Here is a 19,899-nt window from a genome sequence, read left to right as displayed (position 1 = left end):
TCCTTTTATTTCCATCTTTCCTTTGAAGACCACTCAAAAAAAGTTCCACTCAATCCAAATCATGGTGGCTTATATATTATTTCCCTGACTTTCTCATTCTATTTTTTAAGAAGTTTAGTGAATTCAATCTTTTCCTTAAAACCGTCCTGTCCCAAACTTCCCATTTATGTCAAAGATACCATCAGTCTTCTAAACTATCCATTTTGTAATCTCATTAAGATGCTCTATTCTTTACTCTCCCTCATCCCATGAATGCAATAAATTGTCAAATTTTGCTGTTTCTACTCCCACAACATCTCTTACATTACCTTTCTCTTTATTTACATGTCAGTTCCTGCCTGGATTAATGCAACTTCAAGTCTCTTATCATTCTATACATTCCTGCCAAAGCAATTTTCTTTGAACCCAAATTAGATGATGTTACTTCTTTAATCAATCAACTCATATGGCTTCCTTTTGCTTCTAGGATAAAATATAAACTCTTCTGTTTAGTTCTTTATAATCTTCATAATCTGCCTAACCCTATCTTTCTAGTTTTTTTGAATATCACTCTCCCTTTCATATTTTAAAATCCAACCAAACTGACCTCCTCTCTTTTTCTCATACATTAAACTCTCTCACATCTCACTTCATTGGCCACTCAACCTCATGAAACACTTTTCTTCCTTCAAGATGTAGCTCAAGTACCATCTTCTACAGCTCTCTTAAGGGCAGTGCCTTCTTTTCCAAATTACCTCCCATTTAAATGTTCTGCATTTATTTTGGATGTGGATACATATACCTATGCATACTTGTCTTCTCCATTAAAATGGAAACACCTTATAAGCAGGGATTGTTTCAGTCTCTATATTTATATGTTCAGAACCAGAACAGTGCCTGTCATACAGTAGGTGATTAATAAATGTTTACTGATTGATGGACTGTTTGGGGCATATATTGACTACTCTTGGCCAGATATGTTGGGGGATAAGAGGAGTCATATGTAGAAGAGAGAAGGGGTGTCAGTGAGATATTTTCCAAAGAGGAGTTTGTTTATGTGAGTATAAGAATATAGAAAAAGTGTGAGAAGCAAAGTGAAAAGTTAAAGGCAGAGGAGCAGAGGGGCCTGGGGAAAAAGCAGAGCTATGTTGTTAGAAAGGGGTACTAGGGGAAAAAGGGGTTTTTACATCAAAATCCATTCGTACCTTCTCATACCACACAATTCCTACAAGTATTTTTTGGGGGTAAATCTTTCATGGAGGATCTGTTTCCTGTAGTGGAGGCCTTCCTTTGATGGGTACCAATGTAGCACTCGGGATGTTCAAAAGGTATTCCTCATTTTCTTTATATGGTTGGTCTAGCTGTTTTCAGTTTTAAATATATGTATTTATGTACATGCGTATGTGTATCTGTATCTTCTTGATGTTTTGTGTTATGTTGTTAGTGTGTCATCATTGGTAATATTCCACTGTCTATTTACAAATACCATGTGTACTGCCCACTGAATTTTGGTTCATCTGCAATTTTTACCATTTGGGGATCATAGTATTCCATGTTTTATAGCTACACAGCATCATTTGGACACTGATGGTGTTAAAAGGATGTTTTTATGGTAGCGAGCAGCCTGAGATCTTCAAAAAAGTGCTGTACATTCCCTAATCCAGCCTAATTACTTCCTCTTATTCAATTCTGGCACTAAAGATGTGAAGAATATCTGGACTACATCAAAGATACGCAAGGTCTGATATAATTTTAAGGGTATTGATGATATCTGAAAGAGTAGAAAGCACGAAGCTCTTGGAGCAAAAATTCAGACCTTATTATGACTTCAAAAAGGCAACTAAGAAACTACCAATGATTGCTGATCCACACTTCCCCATGGGGGGATCTACAACATTTTTATCAGAAAGCATGCGGTAATAGGCATTCATGTACGACAGCCCAACACATCTTTAGTCACATAACTGAAAGGGATAGGGAGAATATTATGTTGCATTTGATTTGGCAAGGCAAATACATTTCCTTAAAGGTTCTCCCTTTAAGTTTAACGTCTAAATCATATAATATTCCTTGAAGTATGTCACAATAGTATTAACTTTGACCAACTTTGTGTTTATTCATGTAAAAGGATGTGTATAAAACAAGTAGACATACTTTTTTTTTGGGGGGGGGGAGAGCAGCAAAAGTCTTTGCCACTAACATGAAGGATATTCCACAAAGTCCAATGAAAGTGGGATTCTATGTAGATAGTGAAATCTTCCAGAGGCTTCTATTTGTGAGGATGCTGTTCTGACTGTTGGGAACTTGGTATTGATGACATTATAGATTTCACTTAGAGGATCTATAATTACTCCAGAGGTTAACTATTTACATAAGAAAAACTAAATGGATGAAAAATGCTCATTTTAATGAATTTCCCTGAAACAAAGGATTATCTTTTTTTTTTTTAGATCCATACCTCTTTAGAATGGAAACTTTGTATGAGTTTCAAGGCAGAAGAATGTTAAGGGCCAGGCAATGGAAGTGAAGCGACTGGCCACAGCTAGAAAATGTCTGAGGGCACCTTTGAACCCCAAACCTCCTGTCTCTAGCCCTGGCTTTCAATATGGCTTATCTTTTTTATACCAATATTTTTCTGGTAATACTGTATAATGCTGTATAGTAGTACTAATTCACAGGCTATTAAAGCATCTGAAGAATTAAAATAGTGGGTCCCTCAAACGGAAATGTATAGGCACAAGGGGAGTTAAGTGTAGTTAAGTATAATGATGTTGCCAATGAAGGACAATTAAGAAATAACATAAAGAAGATCAATGGAAAGATATTCAACTGGAAAGAGATGGGCCTATATACTGAGAGAGGGACACATGACTAGCTCGAATGTTCTGCCCATATCAATAAAGTGTCAAAAGAACTGGAGGAAAGCCCCTAGAATGCTTGGTTTTCTTTTAAGGAGAATTTATGGAAGATCATGGAAAAGAGTAGCATAAACTGAGAAGTTATAGATGGGTTGCAACCTATACTAAGGGCTGGAGTACCTATTTGACATCATTCGGGACTTCTGATTCTATTTCTTAGCTCATTGTATGAGGAAGTAATTTAATTCTCTTGATTGCAAAAATGAATTATGATTATGACAAATTATTTACAAAGGAATTAAAAAAGGAATTAAATTTGAAAGAAAAAAATTTAAAAAAGAAAAAACTAGGCAAAAGTGGTTCTACAAGTATTTATTTTTACAATTTGTGAAAACGGATCATTCACATGATCATACTCTGACATGTTTGAATATTTTAATTATTTCTTTTCTAAGAAAATTCTTTTGTTTCAGATAAAACTGTTCAATGCACAATTTGAATTTGTGAATCTAAATATCTATGAACTCCAAATGTACAATTCAAAGGGGGAAATAAGGTTTTTGTTAATCATACTGAATTACAGATTTACTACTAAGTTGGTAATTTAATATTGCTAAGTAATAACTAGCATTTTTTAAACCCTATGTAATAGGTACTATTAGTATATCCATTTTATAGATGGGGAAACTGAATAAAAGATAGGAAAATTTGAGAGAAGTTAAGTGACTTGCCTAACTTAACAAAGCTATTAAGTATGGTAGAATTTGTACTCTGGGCTTTATATATCTATATCTATCTATCTATATATATGATAGAAATAAGAACTTATATACTTTATTCACTCTTCCAGGTAATAAATAATTAATAATATAAAAGAAATACTATGTGTTTCTTATTATGAGAAGAAATTTTGATCAGTTTCTCAAATATATTTTTCCACACATTTTTGAACTTCAGAAAAAAGCTGCAAAATTGTATAAAGCAATTTCACTGTTGACTAGGGACAGCTCCATCTTATGCACAGAGCAACATTCTAGTTCTACAAGCTATGCCACAGTTTCCATTTTTAGTAGAACTCTGTCCATACCTCTAGTTTTCGTTTTGTAAGCTAGAGATCAGATATTTGTCTAGAGCAGAAATTGAGTAATGAACACATATGGATAAAGAGAAATTAAGCATTACTATAAAATTTGGCAAAAGAAATCTCAAGCCTGTGATGGAACCTTTGCACGGCAGAGTGTAAGCATATCCAAGAGTATTATTCTTTGTTACATAAAACCTGACTCTTCAAGAACTCAGATTTCTCAGCTGGTAAGAGATAGGAACATTTATTGTTGAAGTAGTTGTAGGAAAAAGGTATTCTAATTTGGTGAAGCTGTGAAGATATTTAACTCTTCCAAAAAATAATTTGGAATTTGCTATTAAAGTTACTGAATTTCTTATGTCCTTTGACTCAGAGATAGTATATTCCAGTATTACTAATGGAAACAAAAGGTCCATATGCAAAAAAACTTTCCTGGTCGTATTACTTGTCTGATAAAATGCTGGAAACAATGTAAACACTACACAATCAGATAAAATCAAAACAAATTATGGCACAAAAATGATGGTAAGAAATACTACTGAGCAGTAAAGAAAGAAAAATATAAACAATTCAGAAAAACATTGGCAGACTGACATGAAATAACATAGGGCAAAAAAGAAAAAGAATCACACACAATAAAATCAACATCAAAGGGCAATAAACCAAACATATTTTGTTCATTTTTTTTTAAACCCTTACCTTCTGTCTTAGAACCAATAATGTGTAGGGCTAGGCAAGGGGGGTCAAGTGACTTACCCTGGGTCACATAGTTAGGAAGTGTCTGAGGTCATATTTGAACTCAGGACCTCCTGTCTCTAGGCCTGTCTCTCAATCCACTGAGCTATCCAGCTGCCCCCAAACCAAACATATTTCTAAAGTCAGTGTTTAGTACCATAATAGAAAAACTAAAGGATAGATCTCTCCTCCCCCTCTCCCCCCAGCCTAGGAGAGAATGGGGAACAGTGGCACCTTACAGTTGAAATAATCTTAGCGTTCAAAACTTTCCTCTCGACAAACTTATATGACTGCATGGACATTGTCACTTAAACTCTCGATGCTGCAAGCAGGGAAGAAGCTAGGTGGTACAGTAGATAAGCATCCTAGCCTTGGAATGAGGAAGACCTGAGTTCAAAACTACTCTCAAGACACCTGCTAGCTAAGTGACTCCAGGCAAATCAATTGCCTGTTTGCCTACTTTCCTCAACTGTAAAATGGGTATGGTAATAGCATCCACCTCACAGAGGCTATGAAGATCAGATGAGATATTTGTAAAGCAGTAATCTTATATTTTATATAAATACTTCCCCCCTTCCTATCCCAAGCAACTCTCAAGATTGAGGAGGAATTCACTCTATCAGTTGGGAAAATTTTTACAATGGTGTTCTTCCCATAAAGATTTCAAAGGTCAAGACCCCCCCCCCCCCATTTGAGACCATTTATAATATTTAATATACATCATAATAAAGGAGTTCTGTGACTTTTCGTTAATAGTCTACAGCGTCAAGCAATCGTGAGCACCAATAAGAAAAATCACACCTCCCAGAACCATAGATTTAGAGCTGGAAAGGGAAATCAAGATATCATCTATAGTTCGACCCTTTTGTGTAAGAAAGTGAGGCCCAAAGAGATTAAGGGACTGTTTAATATCCCTCAATTACAACGTTCTGACAAATGACAGGAAAAAAATTAATTCAATTTTATTCATTGCTCATGCTAACAATTGTTTAAGAAAATAATCATTTTTTAAAGTACTTAGTAGGTGCAAGGCACTATGCCAAATGCTTTACTGATTTGTAAATAAATTTTGTAAATAAAATATTCGATTGATTTGATTCTCACAACAACCATATAGGAAAGTGCTATCATCACCCCCATTTTACAGTAGAGAAAACCGAGGTCTAGGCCAAAAATGGTTAAGGGATTTGCCTTGGGTCATCAAGTGGCCAGAAAAATGTATTGAGGGAGTATTTGAATTCGGATCTTCTCTGTCAGGAACAAGACGATCCACTACGCCACCTAGCTGCGAAAAGGAAAAAAGGTAGAAAACGAAAATCTCCCCAAGTTTTCTTCCGTAGAAAAAGGGAAACTAACCAAGCCAAGGCCTCGTAATTCCCTGGGTCTCAGTTTCCTTATCCCTTGTAAGAGGGGTGTATATGGCCTAAGTAACCTCTCAAGTCCATTTCAGCTCAAAATCCAGGACAAGTCGAACAGGCGCAGGAGCACCGGAAACACAAATTCGTTACTAGTGTCCTCTCCGTCGGGGCCCAACTACGGGATTAGGGCCCTGGCGGCAGCAGCCGTCACCGCTGTCCTGCCTCCCCCACAGGTCTCCATGTTGCATCCAAGACCAGATAACCCACACCCTTCTCACAAGAGAAAAAAAGAAGACCGTAAGGTCCCTAAAGATACCTACCTGCGTAGAATCGGGAACCCACACACCCCTACTCCTCTTCAGTCCCGGGTTCTCTCCTCTTAAAGCCCGCCCCTAGACGCATTGCTTCGTTCCCATTGGCCCTATGCTCTCTGTCTATCAGCTACAGCTTGTAGCGTGGGAAGAAAAGCGCCATAGTAACTAAAAAGAGACTACATCTCCCAGCATGCATTACCGGGAATTACGGCAAGGGAGAGTATGGGCTTTGCTCACGAAAGCATGCTGGGCATTGTGGTCTCATGGTTTAGGCAATCGTTTCATGCAAATTGAGTAAGTCGTCAAGGAGACGCCCTTCCTTATCCCTCTCCCCTCCCCTGAGCCCCTGGGCCCTTTTTGCCTAAAAGCGGTGGCAGTTACGCTGTCCCTTCCAGCTAAAAAATGTTGAATTGCTAGCGAGACAGAGGATAGTGAGAGACTCTAATCTAGAACCACGTAGCACGTGACAGCATCGCATAAGGTGATAAAGTCAAGACTGTGCAATGATTACACCGAAAGGCCCAACCAAATGTCAGAACACCCAGTTCCTAACACCAGCCCCCCCAGCCCCCCCATCTTGCCGCGGATCCCCCTCAACTTCTAAATCCAAGCTTCAATTGGCCCATTTGGATGTCATTATTTCCCTCCTCCTTTCCCAGGGTAGGCGGGACCTGCTAGAATCGTCCGTCCCTCTCACCCCCCACCTCTCTGCCTTCCCCACTAGCCAAGTCCTCCTTCCCGGGAGGTGGGAGGGGCCACAGTCTCGGGATTGAGAGGTTGCTTCCCTTCCCCCCACATCTGTGGGCGGGGAGCTAGGTAGAGAGTGCAAGCGGGACTTGGGGGTAGAGTGGGGGTTAGAGAAAGAGACCGAGGCTTAGAAGCGGGGAACGTGCGGGATTGAAGGGGAGGGTGAAAGATAGATGATAAATAGATAGGACAGATAGATACACAGATACATAGAGTTGGTTGCTCCATAGTACGGCGGCTCGGAAGGGAGAATCCCGAGAGAGCTCTGGGACTGGAGGGGATGGTGTGCGGTGCGGCGGCAGCGGCGGCGGCGGCGGCGTCTTCCTCTGTCCCCGGGGCGTGTGCCCTGCACTGATTTCTCCCCGGGACCGCGCAGATCCCGCCCGGAGATGAGGTGGGGGAAAGGCGAAAGGCGGTGGGCAAAGGCCGTGGGGGAGGGGGCAGGAGCAGAGAAAAGATGGGATCGCGGAGCTGGGGAGGCGGCGGGTGTGTGTATGTGTGCGTGAGTGTGTGTGCATGCGTGTATGTTTGGGGGCCAGTGTGTGTGCGTGTGTTCGCTCGTGTGTGGGGAGGAATCTCCTTGGGAGATGACGGGGCTAGGTCTGGGGGTCCGGGAGCCATGGCCGCCTGGGTGTAGACTTGGGCAACCTCCCCCGCGGGGCTCGCAGATCGCTCTCCGCGACCCCTCTGGCCGTCCTGGGCCCCTTGCGTCTCTGCTCACCCCCGAGCCCGGGCTCCCCCGCGCCCTGCCCTTCTCCCTAGTCCTCCTTGGCCGACGAAGAGGGAAGGGCCGGGCTGAGGGGTGGGCTCCGGGTGCTCGGGGCCCCAGGGGGGAACGAAGGACTGGAAGGAGGAAACCTTGGCGGTGATTTGTAGTTGGGAGTCCCGGGTGAGGGTGATTTGTTTGTTGATTGGGGATCAGCTTCAGGTTGATCGGGCCTCTACACCTGGCTGGGAAAAGAGCAGCACTCTTCCCTTATTTTCCTTCTTTCCCACCCCGCCCCCCTGCGTTTTTTTTGGGGGGGGGGAGGGGGATGGATCCTTCCCGGACAAGCCTTCCCCTTCCCCCCATCCCTCCCCTAGTCGTGGTTGGATTTGATAATCCAAGCCATAACCTCCCCAGCTTTCTTGGCAAAGCTAGTACTGTTCACTGACATGGGGTTTTCAGTCTTTTCTCCCTGGTTCATCGTTATCTTGGTTTCGCAAAAACCAGTGTCACTGAAGGACATTAATCCTGTTTTAATGTACAGCATCTTGCTGTGGTCTCCCTCCCTCTTGGTATTTAACCACCAGAGGCATGTATGCGTTTAGTTCCTCTTCTCGGCTGCTTTTCCTTTCCTAATTTCCCTCCTTTCCTTCTCCATGCAGTTTTATGTTGTGAACTGAAAGAATAATTTCTGTGTCTCCTGGATGGAAAAGGTCATCCCCACTTGTGCGTGCGTCTGTATGTGTTTTGTTGGTTTCCCTGTCTGTTCTGTTTTTCCCTTTCCACATGCATAGTTTTATGATGAGAACTGAACGAACAATTGCTATGTCCCCTACCTAGAGAAGGACACGATCAATTAAACAAGGAAATGTAGTTGGAACCGTCAGGAAAAGGAAACCAATGTGGGAGCATCATCCTGTTCATTTAGTACAGTTTGCTTTTGGATTAGGAGACAACTTTATAGATTGTTTCCTGCGGTCATCTTTTGTTCTGATTCAACTCTTTTTAAAAATTTTATTTTAAAGGAAATGCATGTTTGCTTTTTAGGAAACAGATTAGTCCTGATAGCTTTTGTATTCAAATGTTTTGGGCTGTGGCAGACTTTTTTCGAAGGACATCTTGGACATAATGTTAAAATAGGAAAACTTCATTTGGTATCTACTACTTAGTGGTGGCATCAGTCTGTTCCTTTCTGCCAAAGAAAAGAAATTGGAATATAACATGTAGAATTTCTAAACTTGTTCTTTTAAAAAAGTGTTTTGTCTGATTGACTACATTTTTTTTAAGTAGAACTTTTTTTGAATGATATTCTCTTGCCTTCATACATTTCTTGCCCTATAGTTCATTGTTGGGAATAGGTTGATGCCTACTTGTGCATTGCTCACAACTTTGACTTTTTCAGAGGTTGTGGTGTTTCAAGATTTGAAACTATTTAGAATCATGAGAGAGGGTATTAAAGAAGAATTTTTGTGTTGCAGAGCCTTTTGGAATTTTTCCTATAGGCAGTTACTCAAATGTAATCCAACCTACCTCTCTCTTCTTCATATTAATTTCTGGGCTCAACTCCTTGTTTTATCAGCTGTGAGTATTGCAGACATACATTCTGATAAATCCCAATGTGCTCTGTTCTTGCCACACTTCATCTGGAATATTGAGTTCAGTTTTGGGCACTATGGGTGAAAAAGGGCATTGTAAACCAGAGGGTAAGCAGAAGAAGGCAACCAGGATGGTGAAGGAACTTGTCAGTTCATGATCAATGAGCATCAGTTGAAAGAATTGGACACGTTTTGCCTGAAGAAGACTCAAGAAGGCATATGTTCAAGAATTTGAGGGGCAGTCATGTATTCTATTTGGCCCCAGAGGAAGAGCTAGGAGTAATGAGAGGTTGTAAAGAGGCAGATTTGGGCTGGAGATGTGAAGAATTTTTCCACAATTAGAGATGTCCCCAAATGGAAGGGGCTACCTAGAAAGCCAATAATTTCCCCTTCCTTGAAGGTCTTTAAGAAGGGGCTTAAAGGATGACCACTTGTTGAATGTTTTAGTGAGGATTCTTTTGATTATGGTTAGATGGTCATGGAGGGGTCTTCAGCGCTTAAATGCTTTTATTCTGCAATTCTAACTTTGCTGTCTTGGTGATCTCTTTTAAGCTCACATGAATTTAACTATCCTTTCTATAATTCTCAGATATATGTATCTAGTTACTCTCCTTAGTCCCAGGCAGACACCATGAAACAACTTGACTATTTTGAATGTTGCATAGGTGCATAGCATATCCAAAACAAAGCTCATTAGCTTTCCACCTGCAAACTTTCTAAGTCCCTTATCTCTTCATGGCACTAACATCCTTCTGTTTTCTATTTAACTTTGTAACTGCAACCCTTTGCTTTCCATATCTTGCCAAATCTTGTCCATTCTGCCTCCACAACATCTCTTCCATCTGTTTGCTTTTCTTTACTCAGGTGACTGTCACCCTAGTCTAGGTCCTCATTACTTCTCAAGGAGATTTTAGCAATAGTCTTCTGCCTGGTCTCCTCTAATTTCTTTTACTCTATCCTTCAAGTAGCTGTTAAATTGATGTTCCTAAAGTACAGGTCTGATCATGCCTCTTCTGTACTCAATAAATAAACTCCAATAGACTCCCTGTTACATCTTGGGCTAAGTAAAAACTCCTCTGTTTGGCATTTAAAGCTCTTTATAAGGTGGCCCCATCATACCTTTGCAGACTTCTTACACTTTATTCCTCTTTATGCACACTATATAGTTCAGACAAACCGGCCCTCTCAATCTTTCTCATACAGGACACTCCATCTTCTGACCCCCTGGGCCTTTGTATTGGTTCTTCCTTACTTTTGCCTCTTAGAATCCCCTCACTTCCTTCAAAGGTCTTTTTAGGGGCCATTTTTTACATGAATCCTTTTTTCTCCTTTCCATCCTCTGGTTGTTAATGCCTTTTCCAAAAACATATATTCCTATTCCTCTATGTGTTGTCTCTCCTTGATAGATTATAAATTACTGTAAGGCAGGGATTGCTTTACTTTTGTCTTTGCAACTCATTTCCTAGCCCAGGACCTGGCACATAGTAGGCACTATGATTGATTGAGGATCCGAACATCTCTGTTTTAAACTTCTTTTGACCTTAACAATGAGAGGGTTGTTGAACAGTATTTTCTGTGGTTACATTATCATGGAATCTTGTATGACTTCTTTTTAGAAGAGAGCCTTCCAGGTTTTATTTTGCCCTACCAAATTAAATGCTTTTGGGTTTCCATCTAACAGTAAACACTGTAAGACCTTATATTCTGTGTAACTTGTATGGAGAGAATTGAATGATTGTGAAGATGATGTCCTCCTAAACAAACTTTGTGAAAATCCATTTTCCTTTGTTTTCATCAAGGTTGTTGTAGATGCATGTATATGTCATCATTATAAAGATTTTATAAAGATGAGAAAATAGGCATGAAGATGGCTAGAGATGTCCTCTTGATTCCTTTTTTAAGTTATTGTCTATAATTACCTACTTTCCCCCTCATTTTTCTTCCTGTCTTTTTGATGAAATATTTTATGAAACAATTCACCAACATATCAAGAAACCCTCCAAGCCCATTGGGTATATCCTTTATGGAGAATCTATTGAAAAACATAGGCAAAAATCTTGGGATCAGGCAGTTTGAAAGATTGTGATTTGTGCACATCAAAAGAGTAAATCACATGGCTTGATGATCACTGATCCTTTGAAGCAAAAGAAGATGATGAGGAAAGCAATGATGATAATATAAAATCTTGAATTTATTATAAATAGACCTCTTTTTTCTAGATAACTTATTTTATATCATCATCATTTCTGATAATTTTCTTTCAATTGTCCTATCTTACAAACCTGTTTTTATAGCAAAAATAAAAAAAAGAGGAAAAAAATCAGTTCAGCAAAACCAATATGTAAACCATATCTGAAAGGATATACAATATTCTATCACTTGATTGCCAGACTATGCAAAGAAGGTTGGAAGGTAAATTTTCTTTTTTATTATGAACTTTTAACATGATCATTTCAGTATACAACGAACAGAAAAAGAGGATTGTATATGAAATCTATTACCTTCCATTACATTTTAAAGGTGATATTCCACTTAACATAATAGTAACTAAATTGTCCTATTTGTCACCATTTCTGAGCTTCCTTCTATTCTCTTCTGTTTTTTTTTTTTTGGTTATTGATGCTTTCTTATATCACTATCACTACCCAATTACTTTCCCCAATAATTCCTCCCACCTCCAAAAAGAAGTTCTTTCTTGTCACAGATTAGTGTAGTTAAGTAGAATACATGAACACGATGTCTCATCCAGCACTTTATACATCATCTTTATCAGAATATAGTAAAAATGTTGTTATCATAAGAATTTTAAGACATGATTGGTCATCACATTGATCAGCATTCAGCTATTCTTCAGATGATAAACATCAGCTGCTTTCCAGTTTTTTGCTATGACAAAAAGCACTAATAGAAATGTTTTTGCCTATATAGGTTCTTTCCTTCTGTCTTTGAACTCTTGGGGTATCTACCTAAAAGTCGATATTGCTATTTCAAAGGTTACGCATAATATAGTGACTTTTGGAATTTATTTCCAAATAACTTTCCAGAATGTTAGGACTAGTTTATAGGTCTGGCATCAATGCTTTCGTATGCTCGTCTTCCCATATTTCCTCCAGAATTTTCTTTTTTTAACCATCTTTGCCAATTTGAAGACTGTGAATGAGAACCTCAGAGTTGTTTTTAATTTGATAAGTACTTTTTTCCAACTCATATCCGTGGATATCATTTTATTACATGGATAGTATAATAATATGATGTTCAGTTTTGCTTTATTTATATCTTTTCCATTTCCATTGCATATGCCATCTTACCAGTTCTGTTTACTTCACTCTGTATCACTTTATATGTTTGGCCATGCTTTTCTGAATTCTTTATATTCGTTTTTTTCTTACCATAGCCATCGCATTCATGTATCCAGTTTGTTTGGCCATTGCCCAATTAGTGAGTGACTACTTAGTTTTTCATTCTTTGTTAACATAAAAAAAGCACTTCAGTGAATATTTTGGCATACATGGCACATTTCTGTCTTTTTGAATAATTACAAATTGCATTTGTAATTACTTGTAACATGATTACAGATTTTTTCATAAATACAAATTGTTCTTTAGAAGTTGGACCAGGTCATAGCTCCACTACCAAATTAGTATGCTTGTCTTTCACAGCCCCTCTGCCATTGACTATTTCCATCTTTGCCAGTTTGTTGGGTATGAGGTTAAAACCTCAGTTATTTTGATTTGCATTTTTATTGTTAATGATTTGAATCTATAAAATTGTTAAGAGTTTGTAGGTCTTTTGAGAACTGTTCCTATTCTTTGTGTGTCCCTTTTCTTTTTTACAAAATATATCTAAGGAAATGGAGAGCATGTACTCATCTAGGAGAAGGTGATTTTTCTTAAATTTGTTGAGAAGAAGAAGAAAGTAAGGCACAGAGATAAGACTTTACTTATTCAAGTGTTAACAGCTTCTAATGGAAGGTCTTGGAGCTGTGATTAGGTCTTTTGAATTTGGAAGTTGGTGCTCTTAAATCTTGAAGTATTTTGTTAGACTATCTTTATTCTAGACCAATTTCCTGCTGAAGCTCAAATTGTTTTTATCTTTTTCTGACATGCTTATCAATATGAAAGGAAAAGGGTTAAAAGTCTTCCCATACCTCGTTTTCTGCTTCTTTTATTTTGCTTAAAAGGCTTTTTGTTTTGTGTGTGTATCTGTGTATGGGACAGGCTTTCGTATGAAATATATCCACTTCTGGATTATACTGAAGTTATTTTTCATTGATCATACATAAGGAAACAGTAAGCCCAAGATGAGCAGGCTTTAAGCTACTTGATTAAGATGTGAGAGACACTGAAATTCTATGAATGGTTTCATAATATGTAGGATATACAGTGACAATGAAACTCTCATAGCTCCTCCCATTTTACTCCAAAGCACCACTTTTTGTGGATGTCTCTGGAAGGATTTATCTCTAAGTTGATAAATACTTGTGGGAACATATATTCATTACTTTTAATTAATCTTTTTGAGAACTATTGGGATATATAGTACCTTCAAAAACTTATCCTGATAGGTTAGGAGAGGAAATTCACAAATATTCAGAATATTCAAGGCTTGTGAATTGATCAATCCATCAGAAAGCTTATTAAGAACTGAATATGTGTCAGGCCCTATACTAAGTGCTGGGGAAATGAAGAAAAAGTGCAAAGTAATTCATTTCTTCAAGAATCTTCATTCTAAAGGGGAGACAACATTTATAGGAATAGATATTTAGCAGATACAAATAATAACAAATACATTTAAAAATATCCTTTCCTTCTATGTTAGAATTGATACTAAATAAAGGTTCTAAGGTGGAAGAGTGGTGAGAGCTAGGCAATAGGGGTTAAATGACTTGCCCAGGGTCACAGCTTGGAAATGTTTGTAATTGGATTTGAACTCAGAACCTCCTACCTCCAGGGCTGTCCCTTTATCCACTGAGTCACCCAGCTGCCCCAATAACAAATACCTTTTAAGAGAAACCTTGCTGCAAAAGATAAAATTTGAAATTGGTCTTGAAGGAAACTAGGGATTGTAAGAGACAAGTCCAGAGAGTGAGGGAGAACATCCTAGGCACAGGGGATATCCAAATGCAAAGACATGAAGATGGAGTGTCTTGTTTGAAGAACAGCAAGTAGGTCATGATGACTGTAGAAGAGAATTATGTGTAAAGGGGGTAGAAAGGCAGGAAGGTGTTAAGAGTTTATATTTGAGTTTAGAGATAATAGGTAGGTAATACAGTTTATTAGGAAGATAACATGATCAGACCTGTGCTTTAGGAAAATGACCTTTGGTAGCCATATGGAGGATAAATTGGAGTTGGTGAGAGACTTGAGGTAGGGAGTATATGTAGGCAATTGGAGTAATACAGGAAAGAGAACTGGGATTGTGGCTAAGTGAATGGAGAGAAGATGATACAACTGAGAGATACTATAGAGATAGACATAACAAAATATGGCAACTGATTGGATATGTGGAGGGAAGGAGAAAGAGAAGGTAAGGTTGGCATTGAGATTGTGAGCCTTGGTTACTGGAATCTTAGTGGTGTGCTGGGTAGTGTTCAAAAGGAGTAGTTTTTAGGGGGAAAGATGAGTTTGAGTTTGAGGTGCCTAAGAGGTAACCAGATCAAAATATCTAGTAGACTGTGAAGAAGGACCGGAGCTCTGGAGAGAGACAGAGACTCTAGAGGTCTGGATTTACAGATTTGGGAGTAAACATGCATAAAGATGATAATTGAAGCTATGTGAGTGAATGAAATGACTAAGTAAAATAGAACAGAGAGAAGAGAAAGACAGTTTTGGGACAGTTCGTGGAATACACTTGACAGTTACACATGTCAGATAATTTTAGGGTTGTGACTTTAAATCTAGATTTAAATGGTCGACAAAATACCCAAGTCAGTCTGGAAATTTGTGGTAATTTAATTTATATAGAGGGAAGGAATTTGAGGAGAAGGAGGGAAGAAGATATAGGATTTCTCCTACCTGACCTATGCCAGGGGGAGTTTTAAACTCCCCTCCTCTAGGTCTCTGAAGAAGATTAGAGGCTTCTGAGAGGAAAAAGTTGGAAAGTAAAGGAGGAAATTTCAGCCAGAAGCTCATCACTGAACCAGATAATAGCCACGCCAAGATGCCAAAAGGCTCAGCACTCAGCTCTACTGCCAATCAGGGAAAGAGAGAGAGACCTCTTGAGTGACGAAAAATCTCAAATATATAGACCTTTCATCCTTGTGTCTCCTCTAAATTTTCACGTCTACCAATCACATCAAAGGCTTTTATCCAGGACTGCCCATATTTTTAGTTCTCATCTTCTTTTGATTAGATTATATCTTTAGAGTTACTTAACACTTCTTTGTTAAGTTCACCTTTTGTGAGTTACTTGACCTTTTTGTGATTAATTTAACCTTTATAGTTACTTAACACCTTTTTGTATTAGATCTAAAAATAGACTTAGCTTAAAGTTCTAGCTTCACTATAAGGTGAGAACTAAGTACCTTCACTGTTCAATCCGGAGATTACAACTTTATCTTCCCCTAAAGTACATCTAAGTAGGGTGGCATAATTTTTAAAGTTCACACATGGGTGATGATACACCAAAGGAGACACAGAGGAACTGTTCAGACAAGAAGAACCAAGAGAAAGTGGTGACAAAAACTCAGACAGGATATTTAGAATGACTGGTTGTAGTAGCACATGCTACATGAGGTTTGAGAAAAGGCAATTCAGCTGTGGCAATCAAGTGATTATTAATCACTTTGGAGAGAGAGGCTTCAATTGAATTATACCAGAAGTCAGATTGTAGAGAATTTAGAAGAGAACAAGTAGAGACCAATTGGATAAAAAGTAGATGACTTTTCTGAGAAGTTGAGCCGAAAAGCAGAAAAGAGCTGTAGAATGGTATCAGCCTGGGATGGTGGGATCTAGCAGTAGTTTTTTTTTTGTTTTTTTTTAGCCCTTACTTTCTACCTTAGAATATTGTGTGTTACAATACTGTGTGTTGGTTCTAAGGTAGAGGAGTGGTAAAGGCTAGGCAATGGGGGTTAAATTACTTGCCCAGGGTCACACAGCTAGGAAGTGTCTGAGGTCAAATTTGAACCTAGGACCTCTCATCTCTCAATCCACTGACACACCCAGCTGCCCCCTGTGGCAAGAGTTTTTAAAGGATCGGGAAGACTTGACTGGATACTTTGTATTGTGCAATAGAGTATTAACTAATAGTAGCAAATTTGTTTCCATAAATGTGCTTGTCATTCTTTGAAATGTTTTTTGCTATTCACAAATATGTAACAATTTCCATTTTTCCTGGCACTTAACACTAAATTTTCTTATGTAACTTTGCTTAAAATCATTCTTTTCTAAAATAGCTAGATTTTATTTTTTTTATTAACAATTTGAATTCCTAAAAAACTGATTCTGGTTTCTTTCATTGTTTACAGAGGTTCTTAAATCTTGTGAATGGGAGGTTGTAGAAATGTGAATATATTTAACCTACTTTCTAAGGCTTCTTGAAACGTGTTAGTTATCTGAAAGGGGTAAAATATATGGACTTGTCTACATCTCTCTTCTCTTTCTCCACTTTTACTTTCTCCACTTCTCTACCTGGACTTCCCTTATTCCCCTTGTTGTAACTTCTGTTCCTGGGATCTTTGACTTGGCATTTGGCCTGTCAGACCTTGTAGTCTTCCTGTTCATCTCTTTTTATGTGTTGGTTCTAAGGTAGAGGAGTGGTAAAGGCTAGGCAATGGGGGTTAAATTACTTGCCCAGGGTCACACAGCTAGCAAGTGTCTGAGGTCAAATTTGAACCTGGGACCTCTAGGCCTGGCTCTCAATCCACTGACACACCCAGCTGTATACATACATATGTATTTATGTGAATTTGTTTGTTTTCTCTTAACTAGGTTATAAACTCAGCCTCTTTTTGTAAATCAGTCAATCAGTCAGTCAGCATTTGTTAAGTATCTGCTACTTAGCTTAGCTTAGCACTGATTTAGCACTTAATGTTTCTTGATGTTGATATTCTGAAAATTAAATGTTTACTGAATATCTAAAAATAGTGAGAAGTATTTCCATGTGGTTTGTGGAATCCATTATGTTATTCTTTGTGTAATATAGGAATCATTATTTCAGAATGGAGGCGGCCTGCCAGGATGCATGGCAGAAATTTTTGGAGGCCGACCGAAGGAAAGTTCCCTTAGAAAAACTTAGCTTCAAGCCTTGAAACTTAAATTTCTACCCCCAGCAGTCATAAATTCTAGATTACCTGCAGCAAAATCCTGCTTGTGCATGTTATTAAAATTGAAGTCATTCCATAAAAAGAAATTTTCCCACAAAACAATTCCCAATTTACTTAAAAATATTGTTGAAAAAATATTCTTCACCCTTCGGTGACTAAATAATTTTTATAATATCATCTTTGTGCCCAGCACTGTTTTAAAGATAGTAGGTAATAAATAGATATTAGTAATGACTATGTATTGAATTATACATACAAATCCAACTAAGAAGACGTACATGTCCAAACAATACATCTCTTTGTATATACATACATTACATGTCACGGAGCACATGTACACAAGTATACATGTATATTTTTTCAAGGGCAGCAGACCTTATTGTATAAAGTTCTGCCTCTAATGCAAAACGGACTTTATAAAGTTGGGCAAAAACCTCTCCGATGCCCAAGGCAACTCATATATATTACAGAGAAGGAGTCAACTTCCATTAGTAGAGGAAATTGTTTTTTTGTTTTAGTTTTTATTTATTCATGAAGAGTTTGCTAGAAGTCAGAAATCTGTTTTTTTAAATGTTGTATGTGTGTCTATGTGGAGGGGCAGCTAGTGAATGGACTTCAAAGTCAGAAGAACTGGGTTCAGGTTCAGATTGATACGTAATGATACACACCTTTATGACCCAGGACAAGTCGCGATAGAGGCAACTCGAAGATATAAATTGCAGAGAGGGTATTGGTAGTTTTCTCATCTGAAATCCTCCTCATATCTATATGACACACACATGTACACATATATGTTTACATGTGTGGATGCATGATATATGCTGTGTGTTTATATAAACATAAGATAGTAGACACACTTAATGCTATAGCTTATATATGATTGTGATAAAATTCATCCTAACTATTCCTGTGGAGAAGATGGGGAGATGTCTGTGTGTTCATTCAGTTGGATGGATTCAGAACAGTGGGATGGCTAGACTCAAAGAAGAGCTGCGAATAGTTTACTGCCATTGTGACAGGAGGCTTCTAGTGGAGTACTCCTAGGGACCTGTGTTTGACCTGTAGCTGTTTGCATTTTTCTTATTGACCTGAAGACGTAGATGACATGCTCATCAGATTTGCAGATGACACAAAGCCTGGAGAGACAGCTGACACACTGGCTGATATATAGTCAGGATCCAAAAAAAGATCCTGACATGCCAGAATACTGGGCTCAATCTAATAAGTGGAAATTCATTGGCATAAATGTAGAGTCTTATGTTTAAAAAAATGAAACTAAACTTCTAAGAAGGACAAGATGGAAGAGATCTGCTTTGACTACAATTTTCTGTAAAAGTTCTTGAGGTTTTTGTGGACTAGAAATAGTCATCAGCATATTATGGCACCTCAAAAAAAAACCTAATGAACGAATGAATAAAATGAACATTTAAGTTCTTAGTTTGAGCTAGGTACTTTGCTAATTAAGCCCTAGTATATAGTTGAATAAATGAGAATCTCTGACCTTAGGTAATTTATAATAGGATATTATATTCCAATAGGAAGATACCACATTTATGAGGGAGTGGAGGCCAGGAAAACAAATTTTAGTTTGGAGTCATAGGGATAGTGAATGATTTAGGATGATGGCTTGATATACCCTTTCCAGAAGTGCTGGTAGTATTGAGTAATTATTCTGCATATAACTAGAAAGGTGGAAAATTTGACGTGTTATGCCTATACCATTAAAGAAAATAGCAAGATGTTCCTGGTGGGTAACCAGGTGGTCTAATCTGACTTGCTAGATCTAGTGGGCCAGGTAAGTTTGTTCTCATTTGTCACTGGAGATAGATATGCGCCAGGGTGGAAGTTTCCACACCTGAATGGATTAACAGCTCTAGGAAACCAGAAGGTCTAGCTTGAAAGGCATTGTTCCAGGTGGTAGTTGCAGAATAAATAGCAAGATTTGCTCATTTACATGGCCGAACATTATTTGCTTTGGGGTGAGTTAGGCGTATTTAGCTATGGGAGCGTGTACATACTCTTTAATCAAGATAGCTCAGCCTTAGGGTAGGCATTCCACAGCTGAGAATTTTCAAAAAGAGCAAAGGGAAGTTGTGGTGAAGTGGGTAGATCACTGGATCTAAAGTCAGAAAGACCTCCATTCAGTTTGGCCTTAGACAATCACTAGTTGTGACCCTGGGTGGGGGGGTGGGTAGATTTTGATAGCCTCAAAATTCCCTTTCTGTTCTAAATCTATGAGTCTATGATTACTGTGATTTCA

General features: G+C 38.4%; 2 protein-coding genes across 9 annotated transcripts in view; one reads left to right on the top strand and one right to left on the bottom strand.

Moving 5' to 3' along the window:
* Positions 1 to 6,617, bottom strand: part of CRYZL1 (crystallin zeta like 1) — a 50,811-nt gene extending 44,194 nt beyond the window's left edge. The window contains exon 1 of one of the 3 annotated variants that reach the window (XM_056826057.1): positions 6,335 to 6,617. The gene's annotated coding sequence lies outside the window, so the exon portion shown is untranslated. The remainder of the gene's footprint in view (positions 1 to 6,334) is intronic. The other 2 variants (XM_007493262.3, XM_007493261.3) reach the window with 2 other exon arrangements.
* Positions 6,604 to 19,899, top strand: part of ITSN1 (intersectin 1) — a 308,496-nt gene continuing 295,200 nt past the window's right edge. For 2 of the 6 annotated variants that reach the window (XM_056826043.1, XM_056826051.1), the window contains exon 1: positions 7,331 to 7,469. The gene's annotated coding sequence lies outside the window, so the exon portion shown is untranslated. Of the gene's footprint in view, positions 6,623 to 6,674; positions 6,810 to 7,327; positions 7,470 to 7,692; positions 7,965 to 19,899 lie in introns of those variants that run through there. The other 4 variants (XM_056826047.1, XM_056826045.1, XM_056826042.1 and 1 more) reach the window with 4 other exon arrangements.

Source organism: Monodelphis domestica, chromosome 4 (genome assembly GCF_027887165.1).
Source record: "Monodelphis domestica isolate mMonDom1 chromosome 4, mMonDom1.pri, whole genome shotgun sequence".
NCBI lineage: Eukaryota > Metazoa > Chordata > Mammalia > Didelphimorphia > Didelphidae > Monodelphis > Monodelphis domestica.
The sequence above is the reverse complement of the archived record's forward strand: the minus strand, read 5'-3'. Positions and strand labels throughout refer to the sequence as shown.